The sequence below is a fragment of the Oncorhynchus keta genome, chromosome 18, assembly GCF_023373465.1.
Source record: "Oncorhynchus keta strain PuntledgeMale-10-30-2019 chromosome 18, Oket_V2, whole genome shotgun sequence".
Taxonomy (NCBI): Eukaryota; Metazoa; Chordata; class Actinopteri; order Salmoniformes; family Salmonidae; genus Oncorhynchus; species Oncorhynchus keta.
Window position 1 is genome coordinate 12,598,908 of NC_068438.1, and position 14,147 is coordinate 12,613,054.

The window sequence follows — 14,147 nt, forward strand, 5'->3', positions numbered from 1 at the left end:
GGCTGACAGTGCTATGGCTCTCAGGGAATGTGTGTGTGTGTGTGTGTGTGTGTGTGTGTGTGTGTGTGTGTGTGTGTGTGTGTGTGTGTGTGTGTGTGTGTGTGTGTGAGAGAGTGAGAGAGAGAGAGAGAGAGAGAGAGAGAGAGAGAGAGAGAGAGAGAGAGAGAGAGAGAGAGAGAGAGAGAGAGAGAGAGAGGGAGATTGTGTAAGCACAGAAAAGAGGAGATTACCCACTGATCACCAGTTTAAGAGGTCACCGATATAGAGCGTTGTTGATGGGTTGCATCAAGCATGGGCCAAAAAAGACAAACCAAAACACAACAACCCCCTCCTCCAAAACCCCTGAAACCCCACCAGTGTTACTGTGCAGCTACAAGAGCCCTGACTTCATGGAATTTGTTCGATACACACAGTGGGACACCAACACGCTCACACACGCACAGAGTTCAGCCGATTTATCATAATATGCTTTATCTGAAAAGTAAGTATCTTACCTCGGGATAAAGGGAGGATAGTGGGGCTTGTAGTCAGATTGGCAGAGGAAGGGAGAGGATGGAGGGAGCGAGTCGGCTGGTCCAAAGGGAGGACATGAAGGACCTGTTTGGAACAGATTATGACTGATAAGATACAGGGACCCATACCCCGACACAATGGGGAAGTGTTGTACCCAGGAACCTAGGTCTCTACGGCACTGGGAAATATGATTGACAGATGGACCTGGAAGGACTACCATCGTACATAGAAGGGATGGATGGATGAACAGGTAATCCCCGAGGAGGAGGGTAGGGTGTTTGGACCCCACTGGGGGCCTTTTCTATAGTTGGAAGGAAAAAGAATGGTGGGATTCCTGATGAAGGAGTGTAGAGAACGAGAGGAAGTAGAGAGAGAGAGGAAGGGAGGGGCATAGTGGGAGGGGCGTGGGGTAGGACCTGTCCACAGAGACATTATAAGGGGCATAGCTAAAGGCTTTTTACAGGTGTGTGTTTGGCCAACAAAGTCGGTTTGAGTGGGTTGAACCCTTTTGCTGTGCTATGTTTTACATTTGGATTCAAATAGGTTTCTGTATGTGTCTTGCGTGATTGTTTTTTTGTATGTGATTGTCCTTATGTGTAAATCTTGAAAGCACTGGCATTTCCATTGAATTGTAAAGGGTTTAATAGGGAAGGGTTAACATCCATGTCAGTGGTTGTCATGGTATCAAGGTCAGGCTGTGTTAAGACTTAAATTAAACTGATGTAGGGATTACGCTGTGTAACTAAGCCAGGCAGTGACAGTAGTGGGTTTTTGTGCACAGATACACTTGACTGTACGATACATTAGGAACGCCTTCCTAATATTGAGTTGCACCCTTTTTGCCCTCAGAACAGCATCAGTCCTTTGGATGGTGGACCATTCTAGATACACAATGGAAACTGTTGAGAGTGAAAAACCCAGCAGTGTTGAATCTTTTGTCTTTCTCATTCACCTGAATGGCACATACATACATGATCCATGTCTCAATTGTCTCTAGGCTTAATTAAAAAATCTTTCTTTAACCTGTTTTCTCCCCTACATCTACATGAAGTGGATTTAACAAGTGACATCAATAAGGGATCATAGCTTTAACCTGGATTCACCTGGTCAGTCTCTGTCATGGAAAGAGCAGGTGTTCTTAATGTTTTGTACACTCAGTATTTATCGTCACTTTAAATTTACATGAGTAGTTCCTGCTTTATGTTACATACATTGTTTTATGTTTGTTTTATGTCAATTAGAGTTAATGGATCCTATGATATGGGAGCATAGCACTTTCCATTATGAACCTGTATTAAAGGAGCAATGTGAGATTCAAACAACAAAGGAAAAATGGATGTACCGATCCCAGATTTCCCCTTGTAATCACAGGCCATTCAGTCTGGGTACATTTGTTAGGATAGGGTTCCTACCACATTATATGCGCATGTGGCAGGTTAAATATTTACAAATATAGTACACCTTGTATAGGGTTTCTTATAGGACGGATGGGGTATGGTATATAAAGTATTAATAGCCTAAGCCCAGACACCTTTGAATTACTATCTCGATAAACTATTGCTTCTTTATGAAAATATTGTGCCTTCTCATTATACAGTACAGATCTGGTGCTGCTCATCAATATATTTACTATTCTAAATCTGACCTTTGGTTATGCTTCTAATCAGTCCTGCAAAACTCTGAGAATGTCTGATATGCTGTATATCAATACGACACATGCTGGGGAAAAAGATCATGAAATAATGCTTTCAAAGTTTTCATGTTTGCATGCATTCATGGCTAGATTATGTTCTCTTTATACTTTTTTTGCAAGGGTTTTGTTGTTGATTGTATTATCCATATTCCTGGCTTATTAAAGTTAGTGTTGTAGAGATATTGGACATTGAAGGAGACACACTGAATGCAATATGTCATACAGTGTTGCAGTGTTAATACACAGTCCTCAGCCAGGATTTGTGGCTCAGTCAATGTCTATTGAATCTCAGTGCGTGTGCAACAATACTCACAGTCTGGGTGCTGTCTTAATCAATGACACTACTCTGTGAAACACACACACACACACTCACGGCGTGTGCTGCTGACTGCGTCTGACGGCGTATGGGGAGATTCCTAATCCTGTGCAGACGGCAGCAGGTGGGGTCTGGGACTCGGTGTGTCAGCAGGGCAGGCAACAGTTTAACTGTGCTAATGGCTGGCGTTTAGAATAGACACCCTGTCTTGCCCTGGACCACACTGTCCTGTCTGGGGATTACACAGGTTAGCACCTGATATGCTGCTTATTCCTTCAACGTACACCGGGCCTTCACTCCGGCATATAGTCCCTGTTTCAAATGAGCTTTTCGATTATCTTTTGATAAAATCCACTACATTTCAACCTATGCTGCTATGTCACATGGCATGGGTGTACTTATTCGTATCAATACTTTTATCATATATGCATAATCTGTTAAATTACTTTGTGACATCCCCCCTGAATTTCTAATAATTTGCACCAGTTTTTTTTCCCCCATTTCAAGAAATAAGAGCTGCAAAGTTGACCAAGTCTGTCTCCCATTTCATTCCTCCTTGGAGTAGGGGACAATATGTATTTGTATTTGTACTGTACATCTATTTAGAGAGGGCATTATGTGGTGGACAGGGCTATAGTTAACATACTGTATCTGCAGTAAGACAGGCATCTTATAAGAGAAGCATGACATAAAGTGTGTGAAGATGGCTGGGGGGTGGTCCAGAGGGGTGCCATGCCCCCGGTCCTTAAATTGGAGAATTTTGCATTTTTCAAACACGTGAAACAGCTTTTTTTCCTGCAATCTAGAGCCATAATCATGATTTTTAATTAGCTATCTGTATCCTCCTGACTCGTGGTAATTTTTTTAAAGAAACAAACTATCTATCGGTGGCCTCCCGGGTGGCGCAGTGGACGCTGTGCCACCAGAGACTCTGGGTTCAAGCCCAGGCTCTGTCGCAGCCGGCCGCGACTGGGAGGTCCATGGGGTGACGCACAATTGGACTAGCATCGTCTGGGTTAGGGAGGGTTTGGCCAGTAGGGATATCCTTGTCTCATCGCGCACTAGCGACTCCTGTGGCGGTTGGGTTGTGTTTCTGAGGACGCATGGCTTTCAACCTTCGTCTCTCCCGAGCCCGTACGAGTTGAGTTGTAGCGATGAGACAAGATAGTAACAACTAACAATTGGATACCATGAAATTTGGAAGAAAAAAGGGGTTAAAATAAAAATAAAAAATGAACTATGCTTCTATGCTAAAATCTGGGTAAAATATTCAGTACATTTAGTTATTGCTTGCTTTTCTAAGTTCTACCAACCTTGCCAGCTAAGCTAGTTAGACAAGCTAGCGAGTATTTATTGCCTGAAATGGCTTCTTGTTAGCTTGTTATGAGGTTGGGAGATTGGGAACTTATCTGTGCTAGCTAAACCCACCTTGATAAAAATTGCTAGGTGGCTAGCTAGCAGTATTACAGAGGAACATTAACTAAAATAATGCAAAAAATATATATGTGCACTACCGGTCAAAAGTTTTAGAACACCTACTCATTCAAGGGTTTTTGTTTATCTGTACTATTTTCTACATTGTAGAATAATAGTGAAGACATCAAAACTATGAAATAACACATATGGAATCATGTAGTAACCAAAAAAGTGTTAAACAAATCAAAATATATTTTATATTTGAGATTCTTCATATAGCCACCCTTTGCCTTGATGGCAACTTTGCACACTCTTGGCATTCTCTCAAACAGCTTCACCTGGAATGCTTTTCCAACAGTCTTGAAGGAGTTCCCACATATGATGAGCACTTGTTGGCTGCTTTTCCTTCACCATTTCAATATGGTTGAGGTCGGGGGAGTGTGGAGGCCAGGTAATCTGATGCAGCACTCCATCACTCTCCTTCTTGGTAAAATAGCCCTTACACAGCCTGGAGGTGTGTTGGCTCATTGTCTTGTTGAAAAACAAATTATAGTCCCACTAAGCCAAAACCAGATGGGTTGGCATATCGCTGCAGAATGGTGTGGTAGCCATGCTGATTAAGTGTGCCTTGAAATCTGAATAAATCACAGACAGTGTCACCAAGAAAGCACCGCCACAGCATAACACCTCCTCCTCCACACTTTACGGTGGGAAACACACATGCAGAGATCATCCGTTCACCCACACCACATCTCACAAAGACACAGCGGTTGGAACCAAAAATCTCCAAATTGGACTCCAGACCAAAGGACAAATTTCCACCGGTATAAGGTCCATCGCTTGTGTTTCTTGGCCCAAGCAAGTCTCTCCTTCTTATTGGTGTCCTTTAGTAGTGGTTTCTTTGCAGCAATTCCACCCTGAAGGCCTGATTCACACAGTCTCCTCTGAACAGTTGAACTCATTGAAGCATTTATTTGGGCTGCAATTTTCTGAGGCTGGTAACTGTAATGAACTTATCCTCTGCAACAGAGGTAACTCTGGGTCTTCAATTCCTGTGGCATTCCTCGTGAGAGCCAGTTCCATCATAGCGCTTGATGGTTTTTGCAACTGCACTTGAAGAAACTTTAAAAGTTCTTGAAATTTTCCATATTGACAGACTTTCATGTCTTAAAGTAATGATGGACTGTCATTTCTCTTTGCTAATTTGAGATGTTGCCATAATATGGACTTGGTCTTTTACCAAATAGGACTATCTTCTGTATAACCCCCCTACCTTGTCACAACACAACTGATTGGCTCAAACACATTAAGAAGGAAAGAAATTCCAAAAATGAACTTTTAAGAAGGCACACCTGTTAATTTCAGGTGACTGCCTCATGAAGCTGGTTGAGAGAATGCCTAGAGTGTGCAAAGCTGTCATCAAGGCAAAAGGTGGCTATTTGAAGAATATATTTAGATTTGTTTACCACTTCTTTGATTACTACATGACTCCGTATGTGTTATTTCATAGTTTTAATGGCTTCACTATTATTCTACGATGTAGAAAATACACATATCAGCTTTATTGTTTGTGCTGGGGCACATTGGCAGTGTATGTGTGTATGGGGGTGTGCTGTGTGGGGGTTGAGTGGGGTAAGGGGGGTGTACAGTGGCTTGGGGACCCTCCCCGGCCCATATGGCAGCAGACAGCAGTAGTAATCAAGGAAGTGGAGCAACAGGCCTGAGCCCTTATAATCCCTAGCCACACTCTGACACGTGCCATGCTGACGCATACACCACCTGGCACACAAACACACTTGGATGCATGTGCACGCACAGACGCATGCACACACATACACACGCACGCACGCAAACATGCACATCATGTACAGACATAAATACAGTGCTTTCAGAAAGTATTCAGACCCCTTGACCTTTTCCACATTTTGTTACGTTCCAGCTTTATTCTAAAATGTATTCAATAATTTTCCCCTCATCAATCTACACACAATACCCCATAATGACAAAGCAAAATATATATATATATATATCACATTTACATAAGAATTCAGACCCTTTACTCAGTACTTTGTTGAAGCACCTTTGGCCGCGATTACAGCCTCGTCTTCTTGGGTATGACGCTACAAGCTTGGCACATCTGTATTTGGGGAAATTCTCACATTATTCTCTGCAGATCCTCTCAAGCTCTGTCAGGTTGGAAGGGGAGTGTCGCTGCACAGCTATTTTCAGGTCTCTCCAGAGATGTTTGATCAGGTTCAAGTCCAGGCTCTGGCTGGGCCACTCAAGGACATTCAGAGACTTGTACCGAAGCCACTCCTGCGTTGTCTTGGCTGTGGGTCGTTGTCCTGTTGGAAGGTGAACCTTTGCCCCAGTCAGAGGTCCTGAGCACTCTGGAGTAGGTTTTCATCAAGGATCTCTCTGTACTTTGCTCTGTTAATCTTTTCCTTGATCCTGACTAGTCTCCCAGTCCCTGCCGCTGAAAAACATCCCCACAGCATGATGATGCCACCACCATGCTTCACCATAGGAATGGTGCCAGGTTTCTTCCAGACGTGACGCTTGGCATTCAGGCTAAAGAGTTCAATCTTGCTTTCATCAGACCAGAGAATCTTGTTTCTCATGGTCTGAGAGTCATTAGGTGCCTTTTCGCAAACTCCAAGTGGGCTGTCATGTGCCTTTTACTGAGGAGTGGCTTCCGTCTGGCCACTCTACCATAAAGGCCTGATTGGTGGAGTGTTGCAGAGATGGTTGACCTTCTGGAAGGTTCTCCTATCTCCATAGAGGAACTCTGGAGCTCTGTCAGAGTGACCATCGAGTTCTTGGTCACCTCCCTGACCAAGGCCCGTCTTCCCCGATTGCTTAGTTTGGCCGGGCGGCCAGCTCTTGGAAGAGTCTTGGTGGTTCCAAACTTCTTCCATTTAAGAATGATGGAGACCACTGTATTCTTGAGGATCTTCAATGCTGCAGACATTTTTTTGATACCCTTCCCCAGATCTGTGCCTCGACCCAATTATTTTTCTCTGAGCTCTACAGACAATTCCTTCAACCTCATGTCCAATCAATTGAATTCACGACAGGTGGACTCCAATCAAGTTGTAGAAACATCTCAAGGATGATCAATGGAAAAAGGATGCACCTGAGCTCAATTTCGAGCCTCATAGCACAGGGTCTGAATACTTATATAAATAAGGTATTTCTGTTTTTATTTGTATTTTTAATACATTTGCAAAAATGTCTAAAAACCTGTTTTCACTTTGTCATTATGGGGTATTGTGTGTTGATTGCTGAGGATTTTTATTTATTTAATCCATTTTAGAATAAAGCTGTAACGTAACAAAATGTGGAAAAAGTCAAGGGGTCTGAATACTTTACCAAGGCACTGTACGTAAACATACAGATGCACACAAAGAAGAGAAGAGCGCCACACCATTGACATACAAAACATCTAAAAACACATAGTCACAAAATACTATTTTTCTGCATCGTAGTAGACACTCTAATCCAGAGTGATTTACAGGAGCAATTATGGTTAAGTGCCTTGGTCAAGGAAACATCAAGAGTTTTCCCCCCTTAATGAGTTCAGGGATTCGAACCAGCAACCTTTCCGTTGCTGGCCCAACACTCTAAGCTGCTAGGCTACCTGTCATCCTTCAATGACACAACACTCGTGTTGTTTTCCAACTGCATACTACAATGCTTGCCTTACCTACACAGGTACTAGAGTACACACTGTCACAACAAGCACAACAAGCACAATAAACATTGGCACACACATTACTGCTTGTTTATTGGTAGCAAAAGCATCAGCTACTCTTTCTAGGGTCCACAAAAAAAAAACACAAAACATGACAAGTCACAGAACAATGGTTTGCTGATAGACAAGGAGAGTCACACACATTTCAAATACAATGATATACAAACAACACAACTAAAAAATGATGCACGAACCAAGGGAGTCATGCATGCACCTTGTGAAACGCTGTCACTCACACTTATAGACGTGCAGGAACTTCCACAGCATAGCTGTCTCACTGTATATTGTAAATAAACACATCTACCCTCATTTAGAGCACAAATAAATCACATTATTATAGGGCCACATTTGCGCATACATTTACATACCTTTAACACACATTTTCAGTTAACCACAAAAGCACCTTGTTAACCCACCAAACCTGACATTGCCCACACGCGGACACACACTCAGACAGACACACACAAACCTCTTTGCGGTGACGCACAAGGACACACTCTCACAATGGTCCTCTTATTGTTAATTGGCTGTTTAATCCTGTGGAATGTCTCTAATTAGTACACTCTGGCGGGTGAGGATCTGACTCAATCTGCTGCGTTACAATAGACTGGCTGTAATGGGGATCTCAGACCACACTCTCTCAAGCACACGGTCAAACAAACTCCCATGCCCCAACACACACACACACACACACACGTAGCAGAATCTGTAGACTGTGACAGTCACACACTGTCGCCTCATCACATGCAAAGTCATTGATACTCATGATTTTCTTTTCCAATCCGGTTTCCACGAGGTCAGTTTGGGGGGTTGTCAGTGACAATAATACTATGCATTTATATTGAAGAGCAAATAGAGCATCTAGGACTCAGTTGATTCCTGGGCATTTGAAGAAAAATCTAAATGACAAACAGATCATCATTAACTACAGTACACCATTCAATAGAACACACACTCTCTATGTCTCATTCCCTCAGACGTACATCAGAAGCCATTATCTGGCAACAAGTCATGTTATTGGATGTCTTGCTAACTGTTGGCAAACAGGACTGTAAAACCTTGAGCTCACTTAACTGAATCTCCATGGTAGACCTAAGCCCAGCCCGGTAATAGAGTCACAGGTTGTCTTTGTCGTCACTAGACTAGGCCTCAGTGCATGAGCAATGAACCCGTTACTGTTTGCTAGATTGTGCTGTGTACTCCGCAGCGTCCTTTATAGCTATCCCACTAAGGTCATGCGTTGCTGCGCTTGCAATGGGGTGTGAACAGTCAAAACACAACTCTATACTATGGCTGGGTTCCATTCAGCCTGGCTCTGATAAAACATTTCCTGATGAGGATAACAGCACCACCAAAGACGATCGAGCGAATGATGCCTTCCAGGGCCAAGTCTGTTCACTGGTTAAAGTGCAAGACTGTGGGCATGCTGGAAGCAGACACAGTCAGCACTGGGCCTAGTGATAGATGTCATGCTGAGTAGAACGTGTGTAAGCCTGAACAGTGACAAAGAGGTGGCTGTACCAGGAGCTGAAGGACCAGATTAAGAGTGAGGTGAAATATAGATACACAGGTTAAATGATGCAGATGAGTAGTTGAGAGGAATATTGAGAGGAAGGAATGAGACAGAAATGAAGGGAGAAGAGGTCAGACAGGGGGGGGTTGGACATGTCGGGTGGTGGTGGGGGTTGAAGGAAGACCGGGGAGGGCAGCATCACTGCTGACACACTGCTGCGGTCCAAATCCCAGCTTAGCGTGTCTAAAACAGGCCCGGGAAATAAGGCTGCGAGGCCCCTAATGCTGAGACCGCTGTCACCCCCAATCACTCACATTGTTAATCCCCACGCCGTGACCCAACACAGACACACACACAGCCGCCCGCCCACAGCCACCGGCCACCACACACCAACACCGGGCGGCCCATTGGCCTTGGCTCCAGGCGGGTGGCCGGTCCCAGCACTGGGTGACACGAGCTGCAGGGTCAACCTTCTGTGCCGGGGGGGGTTACAAGAGCCAGCTGGGTAGAGTTGGGGTGAGTTTCAGTAGTGTTTAACATAGTAGTGATGCTATAAAATGGAGAATGTATGATGCACAGAGAGAGGGAGTGAAGGCGTTTAAAGAGACCAGGATGCACATAATTAAATAACCATTTTCTCCCACAACACAGATATTCTGGTTCTATTGTTCTTGTCACATCGCATGATAAGCATTTGTTTTCTTGTTCATTCTGCAGGAACTATGTAAACAATAGATCTTCTGTGCTCTGAGGATGCATTTGATAGTCAGACTTCGTCATGTTGCTGATGTCGGTCTCTTTTGTGTCTCCCTGTAGGTCCTGTCACTGTGTCTACCAACTCTGCACCCCTGAATAGTCCAGAGAGCCACAAGCCCTCGCAGTGAACCAAGGTGCTCCAGTGAATACGGAGAGAGGCCCTGGATGGGAGGTCTGCAGGGGTTTCTCATGGTCTCACTTAGAAGGAACTGTTACTTAGAATTAATTGTCAAAGCTTCTTTCAGTAGTGTTGATCCTAATTGAACTGTCTGCAAACAAGCGAACATATAAAGAATCAGATTTAAGTGGATAACACCATTTGGATTTATCGACATGAAGCTGAAACCCAGCGATACTCAGGTTACGTTTCATATACTGTACTGAACAAAAATATAAACGCAACATTCAACCATTTCAACAATTTTTTACAGAGTTACAGTTCATATACTGAAATCAGTCAATTTAAATAAATACAGATACCCAGTCGGGAATACAGATACCTTTAAAAAAAAAGTATGGGTGTGGATCAGAAAACCAGTCAGTATATTGGCTCATGCAGTGCGACACATCTCCTTCGTATAGGCAGTGGAACACGCTGTCGTACACGTAAATCCAGAGCATCCCAAACATTCTCAGTGGGTGACATGTCTGGTGAGTATACAAGCCATGGAAAAACTGGGATATTATCAGCAGACAGGAATTGTCTCCAGATCCTTGCGACGTGGGGCTGTGCATTATCATGCTGAAACATGAGGGGATGGCGGCGGATGAATGGCACGACAATGGGCCTCAGGATCTCGTCACGGTATCTCTGTGCATTCAGGTTGCCATCAATAAAATGCAATTGTGTTTGTTGTCCGTAGCTTATGCCTGTCCATACCATAACCCCATCGCCACCATGGGGCACTCTGTTCACAATGTTGACATCAGCAAACCGCTCGCCCACACACAACGGCATACAAGCTGTCTGCCACCTGTCTGGTACAATTGAAACCGGGATTAATTAGTGAAGAGCACACTTCTCCAGCGTGTTAGTTGCCATCGACGGTGAGCATTTCCCCACTGAAGTCTATTACAACGCCGCACTGCAGTCACGTTAAGACCCTAGTGAGGATGATGAGCACGCAGATAAGCTTCCCTGAGATGGTTTCTAACAGTTTGTGAAGAAATTATTTGGTTGTGCAAGCCCACAGTTTCATCAGCTGTTCGGGTGGCTGGTCTCAGATAATCCTGCAGGTGAAAGGGGGTACCTAGTCAGTTGTACAACTGCATTGAATGCATTCAAATGAAATGTGTCTTCCGCATTTAACCCAACCCCTCTGAATCAGAGAGGTGCGGGGGCTGACTTAATTGACATCCAAGTCTTCAGCGCCCTGGGAACAGTGGGTTAACTGCCTTGCTCAGGGGCAGAACAACATATTTTTACCTTGTCAGCTCTGGGAATTGATCCATCAACCTTTCGGTTAGTAGCCCAACGCTCTAACTGCTAGGCTACCTGCCGAAGAAGCCAGATGTGGAGGTCCTGGGCTGGAGTGGTTACATGTGGTCTGTGGTTGTGAGGCTGGTTGGACGTACTGACAAATTCTCTAAAATGATGTTTGAGGCGGCTTATGGTAGAGAAATTAACATAAAATGATCTGGCAACATCTATGTTGGACATTCCTGCAGTCAGCATGCCAATTGCACGTGTTGTGTGATAAAACTGCACCTTTTAGAGTGGCCTTTTATTGTCCCCCAGCACAAGCTGCACCTGTGTAACAACAATGCGGTTTAATCAGCCACACCTGAATTATCTTGGCAAAGGAAAAATGCTCACTAACAGGGATGTAAACAAATTTGTACAATACATTTTTGAGAAATAAGCGTTTTGTGTATTTGGAACATTTCTGGGATCTTTTATTTCAGCTCATGAAACATGGGACCAAGACTTTACATTATTTATATTTTTGTTCAGTGTATATAGTGAAAATAAATAACAGCACATCTATACAACTTTCCCTGATGTACTGTGTAGTTCAGTGGTACTATAGCTAAAGTCACATTATAGAGATAGGGAAACACCAGTATTTTGTTCTGCTAATATACACCCTTAGAGAAAAAGGTGCATCTAGAACCTAAAACAGTTATTTTGCTGTCCCCATAGGAGAACCCTTTGAAGATCCCTTTTTGGTTCCAGGTAGAACCATTTCCCCAGAGAGTTGTACATGGTACCCAAAAGAGTTCTACCTAGAACCAGAAAGGGTTCTACCTGGAACAAAAAGGGTTCTCCTATGGACGCAGCCAAAGAACCCTTTCGGAACCCTTTTTTCTACGAGTGTATTGAGAACAAAAATGATATGTGGACAGAGATAAATTAATAGGAATTGATAAAATGTTACTGCTTTAGAATGAGGTTTTATTTAGAATTATAGCAAGGGTCCAGTGTTGTAATTCAATAAAAGGAGATGACAAAAAATACAATCTGACTTTGGTACCAATGTCTGCCGGCTACATTGTGCTTTTGCCATTTACAGTTGACGACCTACATTTATACAGTATTTCTTCCTTTAATAATCGTATCTAGCCTGATTTTTTATTGGTCTCTCCTGTCTGTGTGCCTAATATTGTGTGTTTATGCTGGTGTTAATCTGTATCGTAGCTATGCGTACTGTATATATTTGAGTGTGCCTCTGCGTATATACAGATTGTCAGGTGTGTGGCAGTAATTGACAAGGACACTGATCCGGTGGCTAGATTAGAAGGTCAGTGTGGGTGGAAACTAGGAATGAGGGACAGCTATTCCTGAACCGGAGAATATATAGAACATGACTTGTCTGTCCTGCTGCCCGACATACTCACCCACAAATTGATGTACACAATAGATATTGACCTTCATTTATTTCAGGACAACAACCCTGTTAGGCATTTCTAATCAGATGCTACTGTTTAATGTTGCAGGCAAAAAAAGCTGATTTCTTAAAATGAACAAGTCTGCAAACTACACCTACAATAGTAAAAGTAGCACCTGAGTAGAAATATGTATGTGCAAAGGAATTGAGGGGACATAACCTGAATTAAGGGGACATAGACTAATTTAATTAAGCTACATCCCCCTCAATTCCTAAGAACATATTTTGATTACCACAATAAAACAGATTTCTACTAGTTTCCTGAACATGTTAAGCAACATGGTGGAAAACTTCAGTCATACTTGTTCAGTGGGGAATTCTAAAAGTCAAGAAGACAGATTCGATCTTTATGTTGATTCGTCCTGTCCACCCCTGTGAGAGATGTGCTATTCTGAGGCACTTGCATGCTTGCAGCCTCAATCATGTATTTCCACTTTAACATCAGTACACTTTTAGCAGTTCATTAGGGCAGACTTTCACATATTTTACATTAAAACGGGATAGAGCAAAACAAATATAAATGAGTTTGAATGTTGAAGAGATAGCAAGGGTCGCTGAGGCTGAGCCCAGTTTTTATGCTCGTGTTAATTTATTTATCAATGTGATGACGGAACAAAAAAACAGCACTTTTTGGACATTCTCTATAAGGATGTTCTCTCTCTGATCTGAAGACTTCACATAAAAACAGGGACACAGAATGACACTGTGCTCTAGGCCTAACTTACCACAGCTGAGAACAGATATCTGATAGTGATGTTGATTGTTTCTGTAAGGATTCAGTTGTATATGTCAGATAAAACAGTACAGCTCCAACGGTCTGAATATTGTTGAGGAGTTACCTAAAAGAATGTTTAGTATAGGGCTCTACAGATACCCTCCATCCATGGACTTCACGTCATTCAGAGTATGACTTGTCCAGTTGGCTCGTTGTTCAAATGTGGTACTTTACTGCCCTCTAGTGGTCGTTTTGTATATACAAAAATATATAGAGCACAATCCACGTAAAAAAAAAAACGTTTTTCCACTGCCTCAAAACATGGGACAAGACTACTTACTACTGGACACTTTCGGTGTAACTCCTTTTCACAAGGATTCCATTAAAAAAATAATCACACACGAAAACCTATTTTGTCCAGTATTTGAAACAACATTGGACTGAGATTGCTAATGCATTCAGAAGAACACCAGATTGTGATGGTCATAGCAAACAAACCTTACTCATAATGGTCAAAGTTGTGCTTTTCACAGCTCTGGCGATAACATCAAATATCTATGTTAGTAATTGATTGATAGTCAAT

General features: G+C 42.9%; 1 long non-coding RNA gene across 1 annotated transcript; it reads left to right on the plus strand.

Moving 5' to 3' along the window:
• The first annotated feature begins 515 nt into the window (after window positions 1–515).
• LOC127908630 (uncharacterized) lies at window positions 516–12,514 on the plus strand. Its single transcript, XR_008067807.1, has 2 exons — window positions 516–763; window positions 10,022–12,514. It is a non-coding gene; the product is annotated as an uncharacterized LOC127908630 (long non-coding RNA).
• The last annotated feature ends 1,633 nt before the right edge of the window (window positions 12,515–14,147 follow it).